We start from the raw sequence: 27934 nt of genomic DNA, 5'->3' as shown, positions 1-27934 counted from the left end.
TTGGACTTCAGACTTTTAATAGCTAGTCTGATATCCTTCACTGAATTGGGGTTTTCTAATCCCTGGCTCAATTCTCCTTCCAAACCAGGTAATACTGTGTTGCTAAGTTGCTTGTCAGTCAATTCCTATCTCACCAATTGAGATGAATAACAGAGTTGCTATAAAAACTTAGGGAGGCTTTGGGCCTAATTCTCATTCATGCTAAAGTTACTTTATACTTCTCTGGTTGTTCATTTACTGGGTGTAAATGCAATTTACTGCCAGAGCAATATAAAACGACCGTAACATAAATGAGAATCAGATCCCCTATGTTCAAAGCATCTAACAACTTCAAATTGCTGAGTGCTCTTTTCCCACAGGAACGAGTGTACCAGGATTTCAATGCATATAAAGAATGCAACAAGCCAATTAAAATGAAGATATTAAATGAGAAATTGAATGGTTATTTCTAAGGTCTGTTTAGAGACAGTTTTTCTAAACAATGGGACTGATTAAGCCTGGCTGTTAGAAACATGCCAACTTCATCTAAAGTTCAACCTTGCATGAAGCTTGGATATTTGCCACAGTACATGCAATGAGTTCTCCATGTTGCTGGGACAAGGAGGACTGCATTTCAGGGTTGTGCACAGGTCATCCTGAGTTCTCTGATGGTGAGCTGACAGCCAGCCGTTATCAAGTAGTGATGTGCAACAGAATGGGTGAGGTAGTAATGATCAAAGAAACTTTGATAGAAGTTTTTTATGTAACTGTAGTTATCACAAATGTTAAAACAAACACTGCTACCTACCTACTTTCCCTGCTTCTGAAGTCATGTGTTATATTGTTTTATAAAAAAAAAAAAATTGTTAAAATGCCATGTAATGACTATCAGGCTGATCTGTACTTAAGGAAAGCATCTGATGGCAAGGTGACTCTAGAGTGGCCTATTTCAGCTTGGACAAAGGTGAGTCATCCCCATGTTGTTCTTTCACTCCTGCTGTATCAGTCTGAATACCCACAGAGGAGCACTCTTCTTTTGATGTGAGATCCTTATTCCTTTTCTCCTCTCCCCTATTTCTTTTGTTCCGCTAAAGACATTTCAGCAACCCACACGCTAATAAAGAACAGCTCTATTGTGGAAACTACAGGCAGAAGACTGATTTACTAATAAGTGCATTTTTATATGCCATAAGTAAATTGTTCTTTGCATTCTATTCAATGGCTCAGGTTTGGAAATCTTGTTCCTAGTCCACTCTAACTAGCTGCTAATCGGCTGATTCCAACCTTACCTTCATCTTACTGAAGAAATAGGTACCGTCTTAAGTAAAGATCAGTGGCTTTCTGTGGCTGCTAAACAGCAAGTTGGTCATCTAACCTAGAGTTGTGCTAAAGTGTGCATGTTATAGAGTACATACTTCATCTGCTCTATCAGTATTCTTAGGCAATCTAGCATTTTTTCAGTACTCCTCATGCTAACTAGGTCTCCAGGCTGGAAAACCCACACAGTTCCTTGTCTGAAGGCACTCTAGAAGAAGAAGGCATGCTGCTGTTGCATTAAGAAATGTCTGCAGGCTTTGCATTCATCTCAGCATGGAGAAGACTGAGGTGGTGATCATATCAATGCTTGTAAACATCTAATGGGTGGGAGTCAAGTGGTTGGAGTCAGGCTCACTTTGGGGGCATCTGGCAACAGAAAGGGGAGCAGTGGGCACAAACTGGAACACATGAAGTTCCATCTGAACACAAGGACAAAGTTCTTTACTGTGAGAGTGACAAAGCACTGTAACAATGTGCCCAGAGAGGTTGTGGAGTCTCCTCTGGAGATATTCAAGACCCACCTGATTACTTCCTGTGTAACTTACTGTAGGGAGGCTTCTTTAGCAGGGGAGCTGGACTTGATTTCCAGAGGTCCCTTCTAACACTGTTATTCTTTGATTCTGTGATCTCAAGGTGACTTTAGCACTGTTCTAAGGAAGATCTATATCTAAAATTATTTTCGAGTTGTTAATCGAAAGCTAAAAACAATCCTACTGCTCCTGTGCAAGCATACAGCAGGCTTTATGATTGCTAATAAACAGAATCTTCTTATTCTTTGGCACTGAAAACTGTGATTTCAACTGATGTAATTGAGAGTGGAATGCTTTTCTGCTTCCCAGTTCAGCTAAATCATTTTAAGTAGGAAAATATTTCTGAGATGTTGCTTCTGCTGTTGTAACTGCTTATTTTGGTATAAGAAAACAAATCCATATAAATGTTTTAGAGCAGAGCTGATCATCCTACATTACTTGGGCATTTATGATTATTTTTGCATATATTAAAACAGTATAACATTATTTAATGTTGTGAATGCAGGATTTACTAGTGCCATCTATTGTTGAAAAATGTAGACCTGTTAATTTCCATGCTCTACAGTAAAGTCGCATTAAAAATTTAACATTTTACTGAATTTTACTGCAAAACAAAATAGTTTATGTAATCGCATGTTTGGAATGTTTTCACTTTGCATTCTCTGAAATGTGCTTATTGTCAGTGAGAATATACCTGGCTGTTATTTTCACTACAATCTGGCATCTGAAACCAAACTCTGTTTTAGTTTTGGACTGTTCAAGAAAGCCTGTAGTAATTTATTGTACAGCAGGAGGGATACCAAAGCTTTGCTTGCAGGACACAGTTAATTTTTAGTGTAAGAGTTTTCAAATGTACACAGTAATTTGATCCTCAGCACCACATTCCAAAGCATTCCTGTGATGCAGGATTCTCAGTTTCACTGACAGACCGCTTCTCTCACTGTAACTTTTAGAAAGTAAAGACCTTTATTTACAGTAGAGTGATGTGAGGCATACAAGATGTCTATTCTGCCAATAAAGAGGTGGGTAGTTCCAAAAAGATCTCAGTAGACCTAACCAAAGTTCCTGTCTTTCACCACTGATGCAAAAGGAAAACTCAATGCTTCTGATGGGCAAAGTTCTGCTAATGACTACATTAATTGACTACAGGTAAAGAGATTTTTCTCAGTCTCATCATCCATAGGAGCTGTTGCAGCAGAAAATGTTTTCCTAAGAGAAGTGTGAAAGCTGTTTCCTTCAGCCAGGGGAAGCAGAGAACCATAGAATAGAATCCTAGAAACACTGCGGTTGGAAAAGACCACTAGGATTATCTAGTCCAACCATGAAACCATCACCACCATACTCACTAAACCATGTCCCTAAGTGCCACATCTCCATGTTTCCTGAAAACCTCCAGGGATGGTGATTCTAACACTTCCCTGGGCAGCCCGTTCCAAAGCTCTGATTTTTTTTTCCTAACTAGTATTTTCCCCAGCATATGCAGAGCTCTCTGGTGTCAAAGATGCCAAACCAAGTGGAGAATCTTGATCACATTTTAACATTCATATCTCAATGGTGGGTTTTTTTTTGTTTTTTTTTGTTTTTTTTTTTTTTTTGTTTCTTGTTTGTTTTTTGTTTTTTCTGTGCTGCAGGTTTTTACTGCGGATGCTGAACAGCCACACTACATAAAAAATATCTTTTGTGAAAGAAGGATCAGTCATACTCCAGTAGTATTAATCTGTTTCAGTAACACACACAGCTCATCGTCTGGCTGTTCTGGGACACTGTTGTTATTGTCCAGCAAATCTAACTGCCTCTTTGTGTCCCACTGCAATTCCTATGCAGGCAGGCATTCATTTGAACACTTAAACACCCTAAACACACCCCAATTTTTAGACACAATCAACTCGTAATGAATGTACCAGTGTACAGATAGATATATGAGGATTATGTGAAAGAACATGCTAGCAAAGACAAAATAAAGGTTTGTGATTAGTACAATCATATATCATAGTATGACTTGACTGGATGGAGCTTTGGAAGGACCTTAACACCCACCCAGTTCTACCCCTGCTGTGGGAAGGGTTGCCTCCTGCCAGATCAAGCTACTCATGGCCCTTTCCAATCTATCCTAGAGCACCTCTATGGATGGGGAATCCACAGCTTCTCTGGGCAGCCTGTTCTAGTGAGATCACCCAAGCAGAAAGAAATCTACATTTTCCTGAGCAGGCTCCTCAAAGACATAAGCACTTTACATTAGACCATTGTATATTTAAAATACAGGCAACCCTGATCATAAGGAATAAGGCTTTCTCGCCACACTTCAGCAGAGGGCACTGAACACTTCATATTTTACTACTAGGAGTTTGTTTGTTGGTTTTTCATGGTGTTTTTTTTTGGTTGTTGTTGTTGTTTTGTTTTTTTTTTTTTCAATGTTCACTTGATGAAAAGGGAAATGTAAACTTTGAAAAGTTGTAGTACTTATTTCCTTATTACAGGAGTAATTTTAACAGTTGCAATTAATCATGCAAGAAGGAATAGATTTATCATTGAATAATCAAGATAATGTTAAATGAGAATTTATGCATGGAATAATGGCTTTCTTAGAACAAATCGGTATTGCTGTTTTGCCTGTGGCAAATCACTCCATAAGAAAAATACAGCATTTAAATACAGATCTATTTACTCTAAAGTTACAAACAGTATGCTTTGGCTTTAAATGAAATGCAAAATAATCCCTCACTGCCACACAAATAAATAGTTTTTCCTTCAATTTGCAACACAGAAGCTATAACATTTTGGAAACAACACATTATTTTTTCTTACGACCATACAACAAGAATAAAAACCACACAACTCAGTATAGATGAATCTTGAAAAGTTAAGCAGTTTGAGAATTTTCAGATTATTTTCCCCCTAAAGCTGATTTTGCATCAGATATATTGGTGCTGTAATTCTGTTTATTTTACAAAATGTATCTTGAATCGTCTTTTCCTGAATGCAGTGGACAGTAAGAAATGGGAGAGAGTTTTTCTGCATATCTTTCTCCATAAACAATTTTGCTCCAAGTTCTCTGGTTTGGGTTGGTCTCTAACATGAAATAATTAATTTGCTTGCTGTTTCCTTTTCTTTCAAATTTGTTCTTGTTCCTTCTGGCGTACACATGTGCATGCATAGTAATTTCAACTCAAGTCATGTACTAATACTTAGTCTAACCTTTAAAAATGACTTTCCTTTGCTGTCTGCTGTTTATAAAACAACCAGAAATTTAACTGTTTCAGTGTTTGGATTGAATGAAGTCACTGGTGATATTAAACACATCTGCTGTTTAAAATCCACGATCCTCTATCAGTTAAAGACAGACAGTTATAAGCCATTCAGCTTCCAACAGAATAGTGAGTTATGGGGAAAATAAAATAACAATAATTTAAATTTTGCAGTGCATATATATTCGTCCATACATTTTAATGCTGTTAAGGGCAATAGTAATGACAGACTTGAGTGTATACAACGTAGATTAATGATAATAATATTCTAGTTATGCCATGCCACGTTTCATAAAGAAAAGGCTTTTAGAGACAAAAATGAATTCTTAAGTTTGAAATGGTGGAAGCAGGGACAAGTAACCTGGGGAATATAGGGATGCTGCTGGGCTGTGCAGGGGAGGCGTTAGGAAGGCCAAGGCCCAGCTGGAAGTGATGTTGTCAAGGGGTATAAAGAAGGATAAGAAAGGCTTCTATGGGTACATCAAATGGAAAAAGAAAGTCCAGAAGGACATTCCCTCCCTATTGACCAATACAGGGGAATGAGGGAGTAAATGCCCTTCCAGTTTCACATTTGCCACCACCTGAGAAACATGATCATCCATAATCTTTGGCTCTTAATAAGATGTATCCCAGAGTCACAGAATCACAGAATTGTAGGGGTTGGAAGGGAACTCTAGAGGTCATCGAGTCCAACCCCCCTGCCAAAGCAGGCTCCCTACACCACGTTGCACAGGTAGGCGTCCAGGTGGGTCTTGAACATCTCCAGAGAAGGAGACTCGACCACCTTCCTGGGCAGCCTGTTCCAGTGCTCCGTCACCCTCACTGTAAAGAAGTTCTTGCGCACATTCGTGCAGAACTTCCTATGCTGAAGTTTCAGCCCATAAGTCCTGAGGAAACTGACTGACATAGTCGCCAAATCACTTTCAGATATTTGAAAAGTCATTCCCTGGTGACTGGAAAAAAAGCAACATCACATCAAAATTTAAGAAGGACAGAAAGGATAACACAGGGATCTGTCAGCCTCACCTCTGTGCCAGGATGGGTCATGGGCTGGTCCTCCTGGAAGCTTTGCTATGGCATATGGAAGAGAGGGAGATAATATGGGATAACCAGCATGGATTAACCAAGCCCAGGTCCTGCCTGATCAACCTTCTCCCCTTTTATGATGGTATAACTGCATCTGAGCCACTGACAATCTATCTGGACTTCAGTAAGACCTTTGACATGGTACCTCATAACATCCTCCTCTCCAGATTGGAAAGAAATGGATTTGACAAGTGGACTTTTTGGTAGATGAGGAACTGGTTACAAGATCGTAGCCAGAGTGGTGGTCAGTAGTTCAGTGTCTGGATGAAGATCAGTGACAAGTGGTATCCCTTGGGGTCAGTACTGGAACTGATGCTCTTTAACATCTACATCAATGACACTGACAGTGGGACTGAGCGCACTCTCAGCAAGTTTGTGGATGATGTCAAGCTGTGTGGTGCAGCCAAGATGCCTGAGGGAGAGGATGACATTCAGAGAGACCTAGACAGTTTTCAACAGTGGGCCCAGGAGTACCTCATGAGGTTCAGCAAATATAATTGCAGTATTTATAATATCCTGGCAGTATGAGCTGGAAGATACAAGGATAGTGTAGCCCTGATGAAGAGAACTTGGGGGTGCCGGTGGATGGGGAGCTGGACATGAGTCAGCAGTGTGTCCTTACAACCCAGAGAGCCAATCATACCCTGGGCTGTATCAAAAGAAGCATAGTCAGCAGCTTTAGACTAGATGACCTTTAAGGGTTTCTTCCAACTCAAATGATTCTGTGATTCTATGATTCTATGAAATATAAAGATACAATGAACATTCTAATCAAAAAATCAGAACCTTTTTGAACAATCTCTGCAACAAACAGTAACTTGTTTTTTAACATCATGATGAACTCTTTGGCTTTAGTTATTTTCAATTTGTGAACCACTGTTATGCTGGGATGCATTAAAAAGAACATGGCCAGCAAGCTGAGGGAGGTGGTTTTCCCCCTCTACTCTGCCCCAGTGAGGCCCCATCTGGAGTAGCATCCAAGTTCAAGAAAGTCAGGGAACTACTGAAGAGGGTCCAGCAAAGGGCCACAAAGATATGAGAGGCCTGGAGCATCTTCCTTATGAAGAAAGGCAGAGAGACCTGGGACTCTTCAGCCTGGAGAGCAGATCTTATCAATAATTATAAATACTTAAAGGATGGAAGGTCCAGAGGTCCTTTCCAACTCCTACAATTATGTGATTCTGTGATCCCATAATATAGAATAATTGTATTTCAATAATATCTTAAAAACAGATATGTAATTTCAAAAGTGTAAAACTTAACTGTTTAAATTAAAACAACAACAACAACAAACCCAAGAACTTGACTGACTTTCAGTTGCCCAATTTGTTTTATATTATTCTGAGATTGAAGGAAAGTTTGTTGGGAAATATTCTTCACTCTGGATAAAACTAAAAATCTATTAAGCTGTTTCAGATTTTGATAGCTGAAGTTATTAGGTGTTGCTAATTAAAACATGGGTTGCGTATAAGGGCAATAAGGAATCTGAATTTTATGGATGAAAGAGACTTTTTGTAGGGGGAATGCAGGCTCAAAGTCTTGTGCAGTGTTTAATGGGTAGGTGTCTGAAAAAGTGGTAACAGAGGCAAAATTTAAAGGAATCACAGCTCTCACAGTCTCTTTTTGTCTTAAAAAGATTTTAACATGTATTTATCTGTGCACCATGTTGTTTCCAAGCTAAAATAACAATGTGTTGCTGTTTGGATCTTTTTCTGGGCATGAAGTTGTATCTAGTAAGAATGAATAGAATGGAGACACCAAATTGTGTTACAGTTGCTTTCAGTGCCTCAGACATCTAATGGAAGAGACTCTGTGATATGCCAGGCGTGAATCTGTCTTTGGAATACCACAAGGCAGACAAGCAGTCACTTAGAAATTACTCAGACATCTGGACAGTCCACATGACTGGATACTGCATGTGCCTCAGATCCATTAGAGTCACTTCCACATATTATGTAAATATTTTTGACAGGTTTAAAGATACCACTTAAAGATACCTAAGGTAGGTGCCGTTGAAATATCTTGTATAACTAGTGATGTTGTTTGTATTATCTTATAGTGGTATAGTTTGTGCTAGTATCAGAGTTCAAACACATTGTCTTTTGTATATTTGTTCCAAAGCTAAGGGCAGTGTTTAAATATATCACTATCTGATGTCTCAAATTGTCAGAAATGTGGGTGAAGCTATCCATGCAACCACGCTTGATTTAAGGTGATGATGGCAGGCTGCCTGAGCTGCAGAAAGCTACAGGATGATACGGACCACTGCCTTAGCTCTGCTTAGCAAGTGTGAATCACCAGCAACATTTCAGGGACTTATGGACAACATATTAATGTTGGTGTGGTTATGTATTTACATCTCGATAAAGGCTACTCTATGCATACATCTTACAGACTGAACAAGTACTAAGAGCAAGAATTATTTTTCAAAAATTATTCAGGGCAATGGTATCCATTTCCATTCCAGCTCTGTAATGGAATACGAGCAATGAAGAAAACTACTGAAGATAACCTCTGGGAAATTAAAAAATTACAGGGTTTAGAGATAAGATGCATCATTCACTGGAGTGTCCTGTTTTACAAAAGTGGCAAATGAAATCTTTCATGGATCTTGCTAGAGACTACAAACGTTCATGCACATGTTTTTAATAACTTTGACTTTTTCAGTGAATTCATCCTGATTAAAAAACCTCCAGAAACAATATGCTGGTTAACCCTGACTGAGAGGCAACATCCCACCCAAGCACTCTCTCCTCTCTCTGTGGGACACAGAGGTAAAACAGAATGAAAAAGCCCTGAGGATGACAAACAGGGTCACCACTTACCTTCACAGACAAAAGAAACTCGGCTTGGGAAGGACTAATCCAATTTACTGACAATTAGAATGGATTTGCATAGTGATAAACAATTAGACAAACACTAAAGAAGCACCTATCCAGCCCACCACTTTCCCAGGCTCTGTTTCACCCCTCTACTCCTGTTATTCCTCTGTGCTGTGCAGAGAAATTAAGGGATGGGGATTGCAGTCTGCACATGACAGTTTCCTCTCTGCTGCTCCTGCCTTTATTTTCCTTTTCTCCAGCATGATCTCTCTATGGGCTGCAAGGGAATCTCTGCTTCAGCACCTGCAGCACCTCCTGCCACCCTTCTATGAACTTGGTGCTTGCAGGATTGTTCCTAGTGCTGTTTTTCCTCATTCCTTTCATTGCCTCTGTGTTGCTTGTCCCTTTCTCAAGTACATTCCCTGTGGTGCTGCCATCTCAGATGCTGGGCAGAGGCCACTGCAGTCCCCCTGCTGCCCACAACTTTGTAAAAGCAGACCATAAAATTGGCAACAGTCCTACCAAGATAAATCATGTAAGCCTATTAATTAAAAGCCCAGAGTTTACTTCTGCAAGATTTTCATAGAGGGAGATTTAGACAAAATATAAAGAAAAGATTTTTACAATAATAGTGGTAAAGCACTAGATAGTTTGCCCAGACAGGAGGTGATGACCCCACCCTGGAGGCATTCAAGGTCAGGATGGCCAGGATTCTGAGCAACCTGATCTGGCTGTACGTGTCCCTTTTCATTGCAAGGGAAACAGACTAGATGACCTTTAATTGCCCCTTCCAATTCAAGTGATTCTATGATTCTGTGATTATTTGATTCTATATACCTTCTCCTGAGTAAGGCTACAAGATAGCAATGACATTTTATGATCAACTCTGCAGTTCCCATTGTTGAAAAGTTTTTAAGTTAATGAGAGTGGGGTATTTAGAACATGTTACTTCACTGGTAATTGGCACTTCTTGTAATATGGTCTATGGCTTTATTGACAGACATTAAAAACAACAACAACAACAAGAACAGATAGATATTACTTGTAATGAACAAGTGTCTGTCTCTAGCCTAGTGCAGACTTATAACAATTATAGGTGTTACTGGGAGCCAAGAGGGCAGATGTTTGTTCAAAAGCCTCCTGAACACTGACAGGCATGGGGCATCAACCAGTTCCCTTGGAAGCCATTTCCAGCGTTTCATCACCCTCACAGTAAAGAAAATATTCCTAATATCTAGTTTCAGCCTCCTCTGGTATAGCTTTGTGCCATTCCCACACATCCCATGGTGAGTGACCAGGGAGGAGAGAATGGCAACTCTTTGTCCATTTCCCCCCTGCCAGAAGTTGTAGAGAGCAATGAGGTCATTCCCTTTTCTATGTTTCAGACTATGCAGCAATAATGCTGCCCTTGCATGTGGCAATGGATTGTGCTATGGTTATATTCTACAAAACAGAAGATAAGATGATTTTAAATGTGGAAGCTATCTGCCAGGTTGTAGAATTTAATTTGCAAGACCAAACTTCCTCAATATTGTGTTTATGTTGCAGTGTCATTTACTATTTAATAGAAACATTCAGAATGCCCTAGTTCCATCTGTTATAAATAGTGAAGGCTGATAAATACTGTGCAAACACAAGATGCAGCTTTCTGGCAAATTATGCCTCGTACAGCCCCCAAACATAAAGCAAGATTTATAACATTTGTATCTCTCTCTCTCTCTCCCTCTTTTAAAAAAAACAACTGTACAGTAATTACTCTAGAGCTTTGAGCAGACATATAAATAACACTCACAGATTTATATTTAAATTGTGTCCCTGAGAAGACAGGGACAAGTGTATATACACACACAGAGACACACGTACATTTCATACCTTCACTTGTATTGCTGTTCCAAAACCTATTATGGCTGCAGACTTTTTTATACAACTACTTGCAAATGCATTTTTATCAGACAAACACGGTTGAAAGGCAAGCCGCATACTATTTGCATTGCATGAACAAAGCTCTCAGGTTTTGATTAAGAAAATGGAGATGAATCAGACAAATAGCAACAGACCTGCAAAAGGCACTTCGATGAAGAAATAAAGATGGAATTACTTCTATTCCCTGTTCTCAGAGAAAGATAGAATTTTTTTAGCAATAGGGCGAGTCACAGAACAAGGCTGTTAAAAGTTGTGGGTGAGATGTGGTATCAAAAGAAAGCCCCTAATACTGTTGTTTGGGCATGATACTTCATTATCTGCCAGGACTCAAAGACTGAAAAAAAAAAACCCCAACAAAACCCACAAAAAAAAACAAACAAAAAAAACCCCTCAAATTATCCTACATAGCTAAAGAAAAACAAACTTGTGGTTTGAAATAATGAAACATTCTACCAAATCACTTGAAAAGATGCAGTTTAAATAAGTTTATGCTTTATTTTGCTCAAGCTGGATGCCAGTGCGTGAATCATGCATCCAATCAGGAAGTGTAAGGAAGATGTTTTTATTTGTTCTATTTTTTGAAGCAGATATATTTCAAAGGAATTAACTTCACAAACCTTCACTGCAGTCACTGCTGACAGTCTTTAAGGTTAATGACTATTTTCTCTGTGGCAGAAAATATTTGACTTTTTTTTCAGTTGACTTGCCTAACTTTGACAAAACCATACCCTTTCCAGATCGTATCCATACCAATTAAATGTTCTAAATTATCTGAGCAGATCATGTTCTACCTTGGACTTTTGGAAAGCTAAGCTAAAACAGTTGCATTTGGAAAGAGAAGGTGTAAAAACTATATTCCTGTGTTTAATTTCACACATTCAACTTCTCATTTATATTTGAACTCGTAGGAATTAGCAAAGGGAAACTTACTCTTTAAAGCTAAAGGTATATTCTAGAAAACAACTGCCTCCCAGGCTGTCACCCTGAGACAAAACTCTATTCATATCTAGAGCTGAAATTCAGTATCCCACAGCACAAAACCATGACACCCACAGAATACATTCACAGTTTCATTTTGATTGGTTTTTCCCAATGCTTTAATTATTTACTTTTGAAGTCTTTTTCTTCTGTCAATATAAGTATGTGACTTTAATGTAAGCCTCAGAATGCAGAGGAAAATGAAGAGGAAGATGTATATATTTAGAACAAAGCAGCACATTTAGGTACAACTTCATCAATAAACCCTGTTTATTTCTAACTTTTCCCGTAATACAGTGTTTAGTCTGTGTGAATATTAAGTCATGACATATAACATAAAGTGATCATCTGGAATACAGCAAAGTATAAAATAACAAGATTTCTACTAGAAATAAAGGGAACATTTAAAGAATACCTGGGTCCCTTATCCCTCTGGTCATTTTTTCCTTCTATTGTGGAATTTTTAAATGTGTACTCTGCCCATTCTTTGTGACCTTTCTTGTAAGGACAGACATTTCCTTATCTTTTTCTTCCTGGAGTCAAGTTAATTTAATTTACTGATCATATCAAAGGCCTAATTCTTATGTACGTGTATTCCACTGGATAAGTTTAACAGAGTGTAAAAGAATGTTAACCAAAGATAATAGAAAGATCCGATTGAACACAACAGGTACAAATTAAGTTGTTAACTGTATTATATACATTGCATTGCTTATCATGTCCGATAAGGAAGCTCAATAACATTTAGCTTTGGCACATCTTGTAGTCTCATGAAGAGTATAACTTTTTTGTACCAATTTTTAGCAGCAATGAAAGCATAAAAAAAAGCTCCTGATAAAAAATTGTTTTTGCCAATGCTTTCTTTTCATCTCAACTATCTCTCCTGCTGCAATAAGGAGTAAGTATTTAATGCAGCAGCTTCTACTACACTGCTGGAAATTACAGCACTGTCTGTATGAGGAACTTATACTGGTCTATTCTGAAAAACTGAAATAGTTGCTAGTTTAGAGTACTAGGTTGGGCTGCAAAATGAAGTAGTACAGTTCAAGCATAAGAAAGGGGAATGTCCACAAGGAGTATGACGGGACAGATATTCATCTGTTGTCACAAAAACTATTATTTGCTCACGTGCATCCTGATAAAAAAATTGTGTTCCTACTATCATATATCACGTACGGTCTACAGAGAAAAGCCTGTACTTCATGACTAAATTACAACATCATTGTGGTTTCATTATGGAATTAAAATAGTAGAGATCATTAACTACTCAGTGTCAGAGAGATTTAGACTAGAAGGAATCTCCCTCCCTACAGAAACCGCCTGATCCAACCCACCATTTGGAACAGAAGTTACAGGGTTGCTCAAGGCCTCTTCTAGTCAAGAATATTCCCATGAGTGCAAGTTCCCCCACCTGTCTGGGCAGCCTGTTCCCACATCTGGCTACCCTCAATGAAAGTAACCTTTTCTCCTAACATTTTATTGGAATTTCCTTGGCAGTACTTTGTGTCCACTGCATCTTTCCTTTTCACTGTGAACCCTCAAGGTGTGCCCCCGGTGGCACAGTGGTATAAAGTGCTGCTTGTAGCACCGAAGGGCCCGGGTTTGAATCCCCCTTGTGGCGCAGGGGGTAGAAGTGCCGCTTCGCTACACAGGGGGCTCGAAACCCGGGAGTTGGACTCAATGATCTCTAAGGTCCCTTCCAACTCGCACGATACTATGATACTATGATACTATGAAGGTGAATCCAGATTTATCTTCCCTACACCCATTCATGTAATCACAGAATCATAGAATCGCTCAGCTTGGAAAAGACCTTAAAGATCATCAAGTCCAACCACAACCTAACCATACTATACTAACTCTAACAACCCTCTGCTAAATCATGTCCCTGAACACCACATCCAGGTGGTTTTTAAACACATCCAGGGATGGTGACTCAAACACCTCCCTGAGGAGCCTATTCCACTGCTTAAGAACCCTTTCAGTAAAGAAGTTTCTCCTTATATCCAATCTAAACTTACCCTGGCTCTGTAGACAATAATTCCCCTCTAGCTTTCTCAAGACTAAACAAATCCAGTTATTTTAGGCCTCTCCTCATAAATCATGTACTTCAGGTCCTAATCATTCAAAGTAGATAAACAGTTTATCAAAACTTGTATGTTAAACACTGCATAGTGTTTATCTCTTAGAATTCTCATCCTAGATATACAGCAAACTTATCTGTGTGTTCAGGAGCCAAAGAAACCAAATCAAATTACAAGATTTATCCCAGATGCATGTAAATTAGCAGGACAACCTAGTATTTGAAGTGTCTGAATTAATTGTTATGATCCTTAGATAAATTATCAAGAAAATTACCAAGGTCTGTTTGTACACTTATTTGTGGCATGATCACAGATATGAGTAAGAAATCATGTTATTTTCTTTTGTCTACTCTTCAAAATTATGCAGCAAAATTGTACTTGCAGGTTTCTTCAGAATCTTTTTAATTGGACAGAGTTTGGAAAACATACCTTGAAGCCAGAAGCTAAGTTAATGATCTTCATTTAATAAGTTTAGCCAACAAGAAAGTCACTGATTTTTTATCAGTCTATCAGGACGTATACTGGGAAGAGACCTAGATCAGAGAATACATGATTCATTAAGATAACACATGACGTGGTTGAAGACAAACATGTAATTTCAAGATAAAATAATGTAGATAATATTAGCATGATGGAAATTTACAATAAAAACAACTTACTTTGGGAATTAATGAATTTACCACTATGTGAAGCCTTCAAATTATGACTGTGTGTCATTCTAAGAGGTGCCCTCCATCCCAGTCTGAAAGTATAGGTCATGAATTACTGCGAGAGGTATTGTGACCTCCATTATGCAAAAGCTCAGAATAAATTGTCAGCGTAGTTATTGCATTTTTTAACTCTGTGGATCTATAAAGCAGAACCAGAGTGATGTGCTATAAAGTTAATCCTCAGTGGCTGCCTGGAAGAAAACTCCTTATTTTGCATTAGATATGCTCTTCATTTTCCAAAATTCTGATCACTAGCATTCATTTTTTTAAGCACTTGTGCCAAAAGACAACAGGAAGGAAATATGTTAAACATACATATTTTTTTATTTTGGAAATAAGTTTGAATTACTTTCTTTTATGTTTGAGGTAATCTGTGTTGTCCCTCCTATACTAGCAAACAGCTATTTTTTAGGGCTATTTCTGCCCACTTCTTAAGCATAATGAAAATAAAACTCATAAAATAATCTAGGTGGATAAAAATCCCTAATCACGTTTTGCTTTCTGATCCTCAGAATTTACATGTTATTTCTTGGATCTATTGCATATGAGATTCTATAAAACAAACAACTGCCCTCCCCCCATAAAAAACAACCAACAACCACCAATGTAAATAACTTTAGGATAGAATGGAGAGAGCAGAGCTTTCCAAACCTGTGAAACAATTTGTCTCTCTCCTTTTGGCTACGTGTGGAAGCACAGGAAAAATTAAATCACCCAGTGAAGGCTATTACAATAATTATGAGCTAAAATCTCTGCACTTTAAGTCATGTGCCTACTTGGGGGAAAAACAAACAAACAAAAAATTAGTATTAGGCTTCAATTTTCTGAGATTTCCAGATTTCCTTTCAAAAGTCCTCTCTCTTCTTTACTGGGATTCCTTGTGCTTTGCAGAACTGGGCTCTTAGTCCCTGGAGCTAGATATTCCATCACTTTTGTAGTAGCATACCACGCACATCCCTTGGCCTGCTTACACAACAGATTGCAGTAAATCTTCAATTTAATATCCTAAAGCCTCTTTTATGAGGCATAGAAATAAGCTTTCCTACAGTAAGTGATACTTCCTCAGCTTTCCAAAACTACAGCCTAACTTCAGAAACCTAAAATAAATTGTATGTGTGTTCTATAGAAATCTTCTAAACAAATAAAAAGGAGAGACGTTTTATAGCAGTAATAATTTCTTACTTGCAAGTGTTTCAAAAGACTCCCACAGCAGCAGGTGTTAAGGAAGTATCCATCTGTTCTTGTTTCTCTGCGCAGAAGTATATTGAATAGTTGGAGTTTCTAAACATTCAGGGTTGTCATTAAAATGGGTTAGCTGTGATCGTCACTTAAGGCATTCCTGATATTGAAATTAAAATGAAGACTGTCTCTGGTTCTGCTGCAAGTTGAGAATGCGATCAATGGTTCCCTGAAGAAACATCCTGTCAACTGGGTACTTTTTAAATTATCTTCTGAAAACCGCTTCAGTATTCCTCTGACGGATCTGGAAATGCTGCATCAGCAGCATTACTGTTCTCTGAAAATATGGATCAAACCCCAGCTGTTGCAGCTATGTTAATTGATGAATAAGGTTAAAAGATCTGAAGCATTCATACTACACTTGAAACTTATGTTTCTATTTAAATATTGAAGGCTTTTCAGCTTTCTCCTCAATTGCAAAAAGTTCTTGGAGTTGCTTTTAGGTGACTTGAGACTTCAGGGTCTCTGAACTTGAATGCAACAAAGACTGGAGGATTGAAGTTTCGCTGATATAGCCCTGGAGTGAGTGTGAGAAAGGAGAGCTGCCAGCAAAGCAGAGACATGCAACGTATCAGTGTTTTCTGAGGTGAAACAGAAATGTGTGGCACAGTAATACAAATGAATGTATGAGACATCTACATACCTCAAGTTGATATACCTTGGGTACTTATGTTTAAGCTATCACATTGTCACATATGATCAGAGTGCTGGAGCACCTCCCCTACAAAGACAGGCTAATGGAGCTGGGCTTGTTCAGCCTGGAGAAGAGAAGGCTGCAGGGTGACCTCACCGCAGTCTTCAAGTACCTAACAGGAGCCTACAAACAGGAAGGGAGTCAACTCTTTACAGAGATAGATAATGCCAAGACAAGTGGAAATGGTTTTAAGTTGTGGGAGGGAAGATGTAGGTTGGATATCGGGGGGAAGTTCTTTACCAAGAAAGCAGTAAAGAGCTGGAAGAGGCTGCCTGGAGAGGCTATGGATACCTCGTCCCTGGAGGTGTTGAAGGCCAGGTTGGATAGGGCCCTGGGCAGCCTGTTCTAGTATTAAATGTGGAGGTTGGTGGCCCTATCTGTGGCAGGGGGTTGGAGCTTGATGATACTTGAGGACCCTTCCAACCCAAGACATTCTATGATTCTATTATGATTCTATGATATTTAGATCAGAAATACATCTTGGCAACCCGTATGAAAGTGTTAAGAAAGAAAACTCTTCTCCTTAGCATTTTATCCCAATAAAAGCTAGGAAACAAAACGATAAGCAATTTTTTTTTTGTACGTAGAACATAAGCCAATTACAATATTTTTAGAATCACAGCTAAAGTAACAGAGTTATTAAGGTTTTACATTAGGGCATAATTTTCAGTGGCTAGTAGCTTCCATATATAAAAACTGCTAGCAGATTTTAGTCTAATGATGAAGTCTAATTTGTCCATCATATTTTCACTTTTATTTCTACATTCCTCTGTTTTTTTCTTCTCTCATGAAGGCATGTTGGTTCATACCCTATGGAACATTTTACTATTTGCATGTGATGGATTTGGTCTGAATAGCTGATAGCCAATAATTCTCATTTTCATGATGCACAAATCCTGATGTCGTCAGGTGCAACTTTCTACAGCTGAATCAATACGCAAAGTTTCAGGAACTTAGCTTTGAAACTATCCGTTAGAAAAAGTAATATTTATTTCAGAGCTTGTGTCTTCCAAATAATCCTCTCATACAAGTAAAAGCTTGCCAGCCTCCAGCTGGTATGGGATCTTTTCAGATTTAAAATCCAGCCTTAACTGCGGTTACAAATAAAAACCTTGTCTTGGCTTCTTTTTGTGGGTTCTGAATGGCTTTTGGTGTTCTTGTTGACTTTACTGAGTCTTTTTAGATATACCAAAGAGAGAGTAGAGAAAACTGCTTTCCAAGAAAGCGGTTCATTAGGAATCTTGCATTAAAACTAAGAAAATTGCTGTTTTTTTTTTTTTCTTCTTTCCAGAAAAACAAACAAACAAACAACAACAGAGCATACGATACACTAATTCTCTTGATGGGAAAATAGAGACTGTACTAGGATTGCCTAGGTACCAGGCATTTTGATAAGCCACCTGCCAGGTTAAGACATTCTTAAATTGTAACCATGGTAATACTGCTGGCGTAAATGGGAAAGAGTGATTTGCACAGCCAGTAGGGATCAGGCACCTTAATGCATTAACTGCAACCTGTTAGGAAATGTTTGGAAATAAATGTGTAAAATAGGTATAAAAGGTTCTTTTAGATTGTTTACTGTTTTACTTCGGGCGGTATTTCTTAACAGCAGGCTGCCCTGTTTGTAGGACTAAGTGAATGTGGTTGCAAGCACTGGAACAGATAAAAAATTGCTGGTAGAATTTGCTCTGCTGCTTTGCTTTTTGTGCTTTGATGGGAAACAACTGTTTCAATTTTAGCAATAAAAGTATGGTAGCCCTATGCCTGCGTATCTGCTGATGTAAACCTGAGACCTGGAGCAGTAATTGAAGAAAATCTGAAAACAGACAAACCTAGCAAAATTGGAAAGTTTTAATTAGGCTCTGCAAAAACTGTCAGTGAGCTGGCCAAGGCACTGATACGTTTTAACCCTGGTCTCCCTGTTCCATTATTGTTTTCCTATGCCCTTCTCCCACGTTTCCTGTCCCTCTCACATTTGCCTTTCACATGCCCCTCAGTCATGTGTGTGCCTCACACCTCTAATTTGCAGCTGCACTGCTCCACAAATAACGGCTTTGTTTTCTCCAAAGAGGCGATGATCTGATGATATACTGTCTTCAGCATCAGTGCTGACTTAATTAATCTCTACCCCTATGTCAACACAAGTGGTTGCAGGACTGCAGTGTGAATCAGATCAGGAAAGAGACCCCCTTTAAAAGAAAAAAACCCTCAGTATCTTTTCTCATCTGCTCCCCTTTTTCCAGCAAGGCTCACATTATAGCCCCACATACATACACAATTGTAAGCATAATTAAAGGAATATCTCAGTGAATTTTACAGAGGGTGGAACTGAGTACTGATTATTCCTGACTTTGCAGGCAGATGAGGGAAAATGTAAACTTAGAAAATTGGTATTCACCCTCCATGCCAAAAGGCAATTTGTATGAGGAGAAAGAAGGGAGCCCTTAACGACCTATCTGTACATTTGTACGTTGCGCTTATTTTGCTTTGGCTTACTAGCAGCATCATGTGACATATTATTGTTTCATGATAAGAAATTGTTCTGATTCACTGCACCTTATTTTAGTGGACTGAATTCCCACTGACACACATAGCCCAAATCATTGCTCCAGGCTGCAGCCCAGTTATTGCCATCTTTTCTTTATTCTCTCCATTTTAATTGTCTTTCTCTAGAATTTTTTGTTCTGTCCTCTCATTTCCCTCTTTTTTTTTTTTTTTTTAATCCCTTCCTGCTCATTTTTCATGGTGAATGCCAGTTCTCAATGGTTCACTAATTTGCCAGACAGCACTGTGCTTTCTGGAGCGTACTTGTGTCCCCCAGGCTGTCATCTGTTGGATTCTGCATAAAGTAGTTGCTGAATTAGCACGTGTTCGCTTCTGAAGCAAATCAGGGTATTTCTGTAGGCTGAGGAAGAACTGAACTTTTGTATAGAATTAAGGGAGCCATGGCTTTTAAAACAATTGTGTCAACGGGAACACACTTGCAGATTTTGGGGCTATGCAGCTTCTTCTGTCACTGTAGTTCTTTCTTTCTCTCTTATCACCCGAATGTTGTATTGAGTCTATATCTTAGGCAGTCAGGATAAATATCCAAGCCAAGGAAGTTCAAAGAATATCTTTGCAAGTAATGAGAAGTTGCTCAGGGCTCCAGTATTTCTGCTTCCTTTCATTCTTCACCTCAGAGAACAGCAGAATTTAACCTAAAAGTTATCTGAAACATATAGCTAGAAAAAGAATGTTTTGCTTTTAATAACCTAAAATATGCAAGGCTGCTTTAAGGATGATTCTATCCCTCAGAATTCTGCATTCACTCACAATTTAGGGCACAGTTCTCTGTTGAAAGTAGATTAGAAAAGTACTACAAAGATCTGCTGATTCTTTCAAATTCTCTTGGTTTCTTGTGTTTGCAAAGGTGGGAAACAAGGAGCACTGAGGGCAGAACAGTAACTAAAATCAACAGAGACAGAAAAGATATATAAATAAACGCAGAATCAGAAGAGAATGGAATTGAATCATTTATAAGCAAAGGTCAGCAAATAGCATGCCTAGTTATTGCATTTAATTACTGTAAGTGTTACAGAAGTTGATTTTGCTGCTTCTTGAAAGCCGTTAAGAAATGTAGTTATTTTTCCGAACTGTGCAGGTTTGGGACTGCAGACTACAGGAGGAAAGCAGCGGTGGGCAAAAGCTTCCACATCTGAATAGGAAAGATACATGACCCAGTGTATTTTCACTGCCAGGAAGTAATACAAAAACATTCCTGCCTGTTTAGTGTGTGTTCAATCAAGGATAGAAAGTCAACTGCTTAGCTGGAGCCTGACATAGATTTCCAATAACTTGCTTTTGCTCAAGCACAAACATATGACAGCACTTGAGGAAAACCACAGTGCAAATCTTTTATGGTCTGAACATAATCTTTTTAGATTTCTGTGAGAAAACATTATTTATTTATTTGGTCATCTTCTCTCACCTTGCAATTAAGTCAAGTGCTGACGCAGATTGCTGGATCATTTGTGTTGGAAAGTAAACATAACAAGATGATGTCTTCTCTGGCACTGTGGACATAAAAAAGCAAAGTGTTACTTTTTTAGTAGTAACAATAACAAAACCAATACACCAAATTCATGTACAGCTATGTGTATAATACAGCTACGTGCATAATAGGTAGTCACTGTTTCACTGTGCATCTGTAAATTGCAATCTAATTTATGTTAAAAATGAAGGCATTGTCAGTGCACTATGCGGGATATTGGTGCCTGTGTAGGTTGATCTGTGCTTCCACCACCTGCAATGTTTTGGGCTTTACTGACCCTTGGAGGAATGGGCATGGCTTTAACACATATTAGTGAGGGTGGATGGACAACTCTAAGATCTTCCTTCCATGCTCACATCACAGCTGTTTTACAACATCTGGAGAGATCCCCGACATTGTATGAGGCACTCTCTTGCACAACACCTATCTTACAAGGCCTGTATCATGCCTGGGATGGCACTCTGAGTGCTTTCCTTATGTTATTTGTTCATACACATGCTGTGATTTCACCATGCAGTCCTTCATGAGTAGTTCTGCATAGCAGCACCTGTCAGTATCAGCTTCAGTTTCACTAAGACGAACTGTGATGACTTCTGCTCAAATGGCAGGGGAAGCATAAAGAAAGCAGAAGTCCACAGAGAGCACCAGACATTCCCTGCCTGCTCTCCTGCTTAAGGGCATTATTGCTGCTTTGGACACTGAGAGATTGTATAGACAGCAGCTGGCCTTCAGCACTGTCTCCACTACGACTGACTTTAGTACAGTGCCTACTTCAGACATTAACTGGATGCCAGCAGAACACTAATTTCTTGATGGAATAGACCAAGTTCACAGCTCTGGGGTAGTAGCTCTCATGAAGCAGCGTGCATGTTCTGCCCCACAAGAGAAAGCAAGCTAGGAGCTGAGGGTGACAGCAAGGTAGGCAGGGCAGTGAGCTTTCCAGGGGCACAAACCTACAGCATGTCAACAGGCACCAGGCTGGTGATGGGTCAGCCAAAATTCAAGACCACTAAACAGATCTGCAATGACAAAGTGAGGACATAGTCAAGCCATGAAGTCAAATAATTGCTTTGGGATCCACAAGGCACGTGACCAACCACAGACATAGCTCAGGCTTGAGGATGAAGACCTAAATTTCAATGCAGCTTGCATGCAAAGTGCAGGAGGACTCCATGCAGTTTCCCACAGCTCCTTCTCACATAGCTCTTTTCTCAGCAGCCTGATCCAGGGCTACAGCTGCACCTTATCAGAGATGTACTGGAGTACAGGCAGCCAAACCCCGATGAGGGGAGGAAGAAGCTACAGAGCCTCTGGGTGCATGCAGAGCCCTGACAGCCGCATGCTTATTTCCAGATTTCCATCCAGTCCAGAAGGTATCACTCTCTTAAAAGTAATCTTGTTAGAGACGAGGCACAGATGTTAAGGGCTGGGATGTTTACTGCAGCCCAATGAAAGTCTGCGAAGCCATATGCTGTTTGATCCTCTGCTCCCTGGCTATTTATCAATTCAATGTCCAGAGGACCAGTAGGTTGAGCTGTGCCAGCATCACTGACAAACACAAACCCTTCTGCTGGCCCTCTAAGGGGGCTTGCCAGTGTCATAATTATATGATATTGCATTCTGCTGTACTCAGTGATCCATTGTACTCTTGTAATCATTGCAGTGGTTTATCTGTGCTAACGTTCAGATCACAATTGTCCACGTTTTGACAAGCAGCCACGCATAGACTTAGGAATAGCATAATTATGTCATATATAAATGGCCTTATCCTGACAACCACAGTGCCTAGATAATTGTCTTTTGAAACCAGTGATGCTGCATTTCAGACTGACACACTGCCAGCATGGACTATACCTTTAAAATCAACATAACCTGCATGCATTTAGTGATTTGAAGGAGAAAGTGGGGATTGTGTTCAAACCAAATAGATTCAGAATCAAGCAGACAGATGACAAAATAAATTAGAGCAGCCTGACAAAAATGTTAGCTGTGGCCTTAGTGGAATTTATAGCTCCTTCTAACACCACCTTAGCTACACAGCCTGCCACTGCAGATTGTGTTGTTATGCCCAAATTTCATAACTCTTAACAACTTATAGGTTTCAAGATGTGCCTACTGCTCATCTTTTTCCAGCTCCTTTCCAAGCCTCTTCTTCCTTCTTTTTCTTGATTTAAAATTCATTACTTCTGTAATTTTCCCTTATTCTCTTTACTCTGTGAAAAGTTATCTCCTCCTTGCAGAATGCAGCACTGTGATTGTCCTGAGATACACTGGTCAGGGTTGGTTCCTCACTTCCAGTAACCATCTCCCATTTGCTACCTACAATTTAGAGACGTTAATGACAGAAGTACAAGCATAAAGACCTACTGCTGACTACCATCCTTTCCCTTCAGACAAAAAATGAGAAAACCTCCACAAGCAGCCCTGAATATTTTGGTTGAAGTGCAGCAACAATACATGCAGTAAAGCTGATCCTTCTGGCTGCATCCAAATCAGATTAGACTCTGCTCCATCACAGGACACCGAGAGACAGTCACGTTTGTTTACTAGGGCCATTTAGAATGCCTCTAAAGTTTAGCACACTTGCAAGCTCCTTTAAGCTATGGCCCACGGCAGTTATTTCAGAGAAAGGGAAAGAATAATAATAAAGAGGCTCATGAAAACAACTGAGAAACAGCTCTGTAACCCCAGCACAGTCCTAGAAATAGAGTGACATAAAATGAAGGCTGTTTTACCTTCAGGATCCAGATCTTTTGGGCTATAGGTCCAGCCCTGGTAGGGATTTTCTCTTTCTGTGTTCAGTAAAGGGATCTGTTATCTTCAGATAATGTAATGCAGACAGCATATTGAGGAAATAAACTTTGAGATGAAAACAGCATTCTTGTCCTCATGGGAGCCTCCCACAGAAATTGCTGTTCAGAGTCTTCAACACACTGTTGGTTTCAGCACCATCAGGTTGAGGTGCATAATGCCAAACCAGTGTTAATGCTTTCAGTTCTTGCCTATTTTTGGAGGTACAGTCATTATCTTCAACTTGCCAGGTCTGTGGATCTACTGTGGATCTACACAAGGTTGGGGCTGGCAGGAGGTGGAAGCAGGATGAATCAAAACACGGATGGGAACCTGTAGGGTTGATGCAAAAACTGACCACCTAGGTTTTGCTGCCTTGCCTGTTGTACTAGTTCTGTCTGTTCTCTGCCTCACCACTGCCCAGAAGGAGATCCTCAAGCAGACTAAAATTTCTCATAGCATTATAGAAATAACCTCTTTGTCACAGATTAAATTGTCCCTGAAATCAGGAAGTACAGGATTTTAGGCACATATTCACATTCCTGTCATTATTTTCTACTGCAAAAGAAGGGCTGTCTCATCTATCACCATATCACATGTTGCACACATTGTGGATTTTGGAAAGAAATCACAGGATCTGTTTCTTAAAATAAACAGAAGGTAGTTGATATCTAATTCAATTTCCCCTTTCATATTTCTAATAAGTAAGGCAGATAAATACAAAAAACACCCAAATTGCACTGCATAATTAAACACAGCTTAGAGGCAAAGAAAGCACAGAGGAGGGGTCACTATTATTTTGGTCTTACATGAGACTATTGGACATCTTTTCATACTTGCAGTTATATGAGACATCATCTTTCTCCGTTTACTTTCTCTACCATTTTAAATAGCCATGTCATACCTTGAACATATATCACATCTAAAAGGTAAATTTGATACTCTAAAACTTCATGAAACAATTGTATTAAGATCTTATTAAAATATCAAAAAACTTCATGTATAGCACATGGAAGTTATGAAGTACTTGTTATATTTTACTTATTTGACATAGGTATTATTACTCCACATCCTGGCTCCTCACAGTGAGGTTACTGCTGCTGCCTGTCTTGTTATTGCTCTCCACTCCTGGTTTGCCTTCCCCTGAGACACAACCAGCCCTCTCTGCTCCATATCTTTCTGTTTCATACTGAGAAGATCTGGTTGAGGCAGTTCTTAGAATTTAACATAGGTGATTAACACACAAAGCATTCTTGAGTAGGACTGTCAACTACTCATGCACGTGGGTGCATTTGTGCAAGCCATCACAATAACTGAAAATTACCCTTTTTTCCTCTGCTGCTGACATTTTTCAAAGGTACTGTAAAAAGTTATTTTCTATAACAAATTATGAAGTTTCATGTGTAAGTTTAACAATGTTATTCCTCACAGACTTTGTCTTTTAACCTCATGCTTTTCTATAGCTAACACTTTGAAACAGATGCTTGGAAAGAGAAATTGGAATGAGCTTTTCAACTTCACTGAAGTAATATCAAACTAGATTATGGTTTGGACACAAGAAGAACAGTGAGAGAAAGCTATGCAGACACAGAGCCCCTTACAGGTGTGCTGGAGTCTAGGCTCAGTCCCTGTACAGCCTCAAGTACATTGAAGCTCATTACCTTCAGCAAACTCATTTATTCTAAAGGTGATGGATACAGAGATCTGCTCTAAGAATGCTTTATCATGAACAGTTGGTGCAGAGGGTCTTATCCCTCCAATTTGCAGGTTTTTGACTGCCTGGCAGGCATTGTATCACCTTGTGTTTTACAGTGGACCTAATTATTTACCTCACATTGCAACACAGCTGTCAGTAGCTAGGAAAAGCAAAGATCAGGCAGTGCCCTCTGCTCATAAAGAGAAACATGCACTAATGGGAACTTATGTACAAAAAGTATGTGTGTATGTGTATATATATCTCAGCTTGAAGATGACTTTGTTAGAACAGATGCCTGCAGACCTTTATAAAACACAGCACTGGTTACTACATTTACTTTATAGATGATGTTCTGTGCCATGACATAACCATATGCTGGCTTAAATGGTCAGTATAATTGCCTGGTGATTTTGATGAATATTTAAGCAAGCAAAAGTTTCCATGCCTTAAGCTAACATGAGGTAATGTATAAAGTTGGTAATTCTCACTACGCTAGAATGACGGAATCACAGAATCATAGAATATGAGTTGAACAGGCCTGAATTGAAAAGGACTTTTGAGTCCAACTCCTGGCTTCATACAGGACCACCCAGATTTCACATCCTACATCTCAGAGCATTTTCCAAACACTTCTTGAGCTCCATCAGGCTTGGTGTTGTGACCACTGCTGTGGGGAGCCTGTTCCACTGCCCAGCCTCGCTCTGGGGAAGAATCTTTTCCTAATTCCCAGTCTGACCCTCCCCTGACACAGCTCCATGCTGTTGCCTCAAGTTCTGTCACTGTCACCAGAAAGTAGAGATCGGTGCTGCCAAACTGCTCCCCTCACATTGCCCTTGTGAGGAGCTGTAGTTACTATGAGGTTTTTCCTCAGTTTCCTCTTCTCTGGGCTGAACAAACCAAGGGACCTCAGCAGCTCCTTACAATCTTCTCCTCCAGCCCTCTCACCATTTTCACAGCTGTCCTTTGGACACCCTCTAGTAGTTTTATGTCCTTTTTATATTTGTAATGCCCAGAGTGCTCAAGGTGATGTTGCACCAGTGCAGAGCAGAGTGAGACAACCCCTTCCCATGCCCAGTTGGCAGTGCTGGGCCTAATGCATCTCACGGTATTGTCCTTTTTGGCTGCCAGGGCATACTGCTGACTCAGATTCAACTCAAAATGAAACAGAACTCCCAGATCCCTTTCCAAAGGGATCCCTTTCTCCAGCTTCTTTTCTCCCTGCCTGCACATATACCCAGGGCTGTCCTGTCCTGGGTGCAGAATCCAGCACTTGCTCTTGTGTGGTTGGTGATTTCTCAGCACTCTAATTCATCAAGATTTCTCTGCAAAACCTGTTTTTCCTTGAGGGAGTCAACAGCTTCTCCTAACTTAATTTTATTTGCAGACTTACTTACCTAGTATGCATTCGAGTCCTGCATACAGATCATTTATGAAAATGTCAAAGAGAACTGTCACTAAAATGGAAACCCGCAGAACCCCACTAGTGCCTGGCTGCCAGCCTGATGTAACTAACCCCATTTAATATAAACCTCCAAACCTGGCCTGTCAGCCAAGTGCTCACCCACTACATTATGTTTTTGTCTAGTTGTATGGTGGACATTTTGTCCAGAAAGGTACTGTGAGAAGCAGTACTGAAAGCTAGGTCATGCTCCATCCTTTACTAATTGGCACCTCTTTTTGAGCTACAACAATGTTTACAGTCTTTTCTTGATCATGTAATGTGCAGTAAGGTCAGACTCTAAATGAAAGGTTCTTTTATTTCCATTTATTTTGCATAAGTGAATGAACTGGCACTACAATTCAAACTATCTGCTGGTGCTTTTCCATGTCAGCAGCTGCTACTGTTCAGTGTGCAGCACTGCTGAAATGAAGGGTGTGACCCAGAGTGAATCGCTTGCATTAGTATACTAGTTTAATAACTTAGGTACAGGTGTATTATTTTAGCTCTTATTAGTTCTTCTTGGCATTATGCTTTACAAGGCTCATTTCATCTGGAGTCTTGCCGTGATAGAGGACTGTACAATCTTTAGAAATCCCCAAAAGTCATATGGTTATTCAATTCACAAACAATATGGCTGGTTGGGTTGGCTCAACAGAAAACTATGCAGGTGGCTCTGGCGACTGCTACATACAACATACTTCAATGAAAAATGTGTCACTTCAGTTTCCTAATTAACATTTTATTTTTTTAATATGATGAGCACGTGGATTAAACTTTCTGTGAGTGTGATGCCTGTTGCTTTGAGATTTTGCTGGAAGAGACAGCATATGTCAATCTACTTTAAGAAGAGATTGATTATTTGAGGGCTAGAGTATATTCTTCCTGTCAGTGCTCTAGAGCAGAAAATCTTCAAGAGTTATTACATGTACAATGTAATAAATTGCTCACATTCACCTGAACAACATAGGTTTTATTTCCTTCTTCTGTGTCAAACTTGATGCAATTGACTTTAATAATAATAATAAAGAATTTTCTTGAAAAACAGCAGCCATCGGGGACACCATATGTACTGACGACAAAACTTTTGTCTAAGATTGTGTATGATATATAAGAAAATTCAATGTAGCATGAATGAAAGAGGGAGGTGTTGGTCAGTACAGAAAAAGTTACAGCTCGTCAGAAGTAAAACGTCGGAGTGATTTTTATTAAGTACAGCAAAGCCAGGCTTTCAGGTGGATAAAAGAATAAATAGCAAGCTTTGACTTGGAGATGAAAATTAAAACATCCCAAGGATGAGAGGTTTTAAAATCTCTGTATGCTACCAGAGAACTAACATTTGGCATTGACTGGCGACAGAATTTCCTTGA

This window comes from Excalfactoria chinensis, chromosome 1, assembly GCF_039878825.1.
Source record: "Excalfactoria chinensis isolate bCotChi1 chromosome 1, bCotChi1.hap2, whole genome shotgun sequence".
NCBI lineage: Eukaryota > Metazoa > Chordata > Aves > Galliformes > Phasianidae > Excalfactoria > Excalfactoria chinensis.
Note: the sequence above shows the minus strand (reverse complement) of the source record.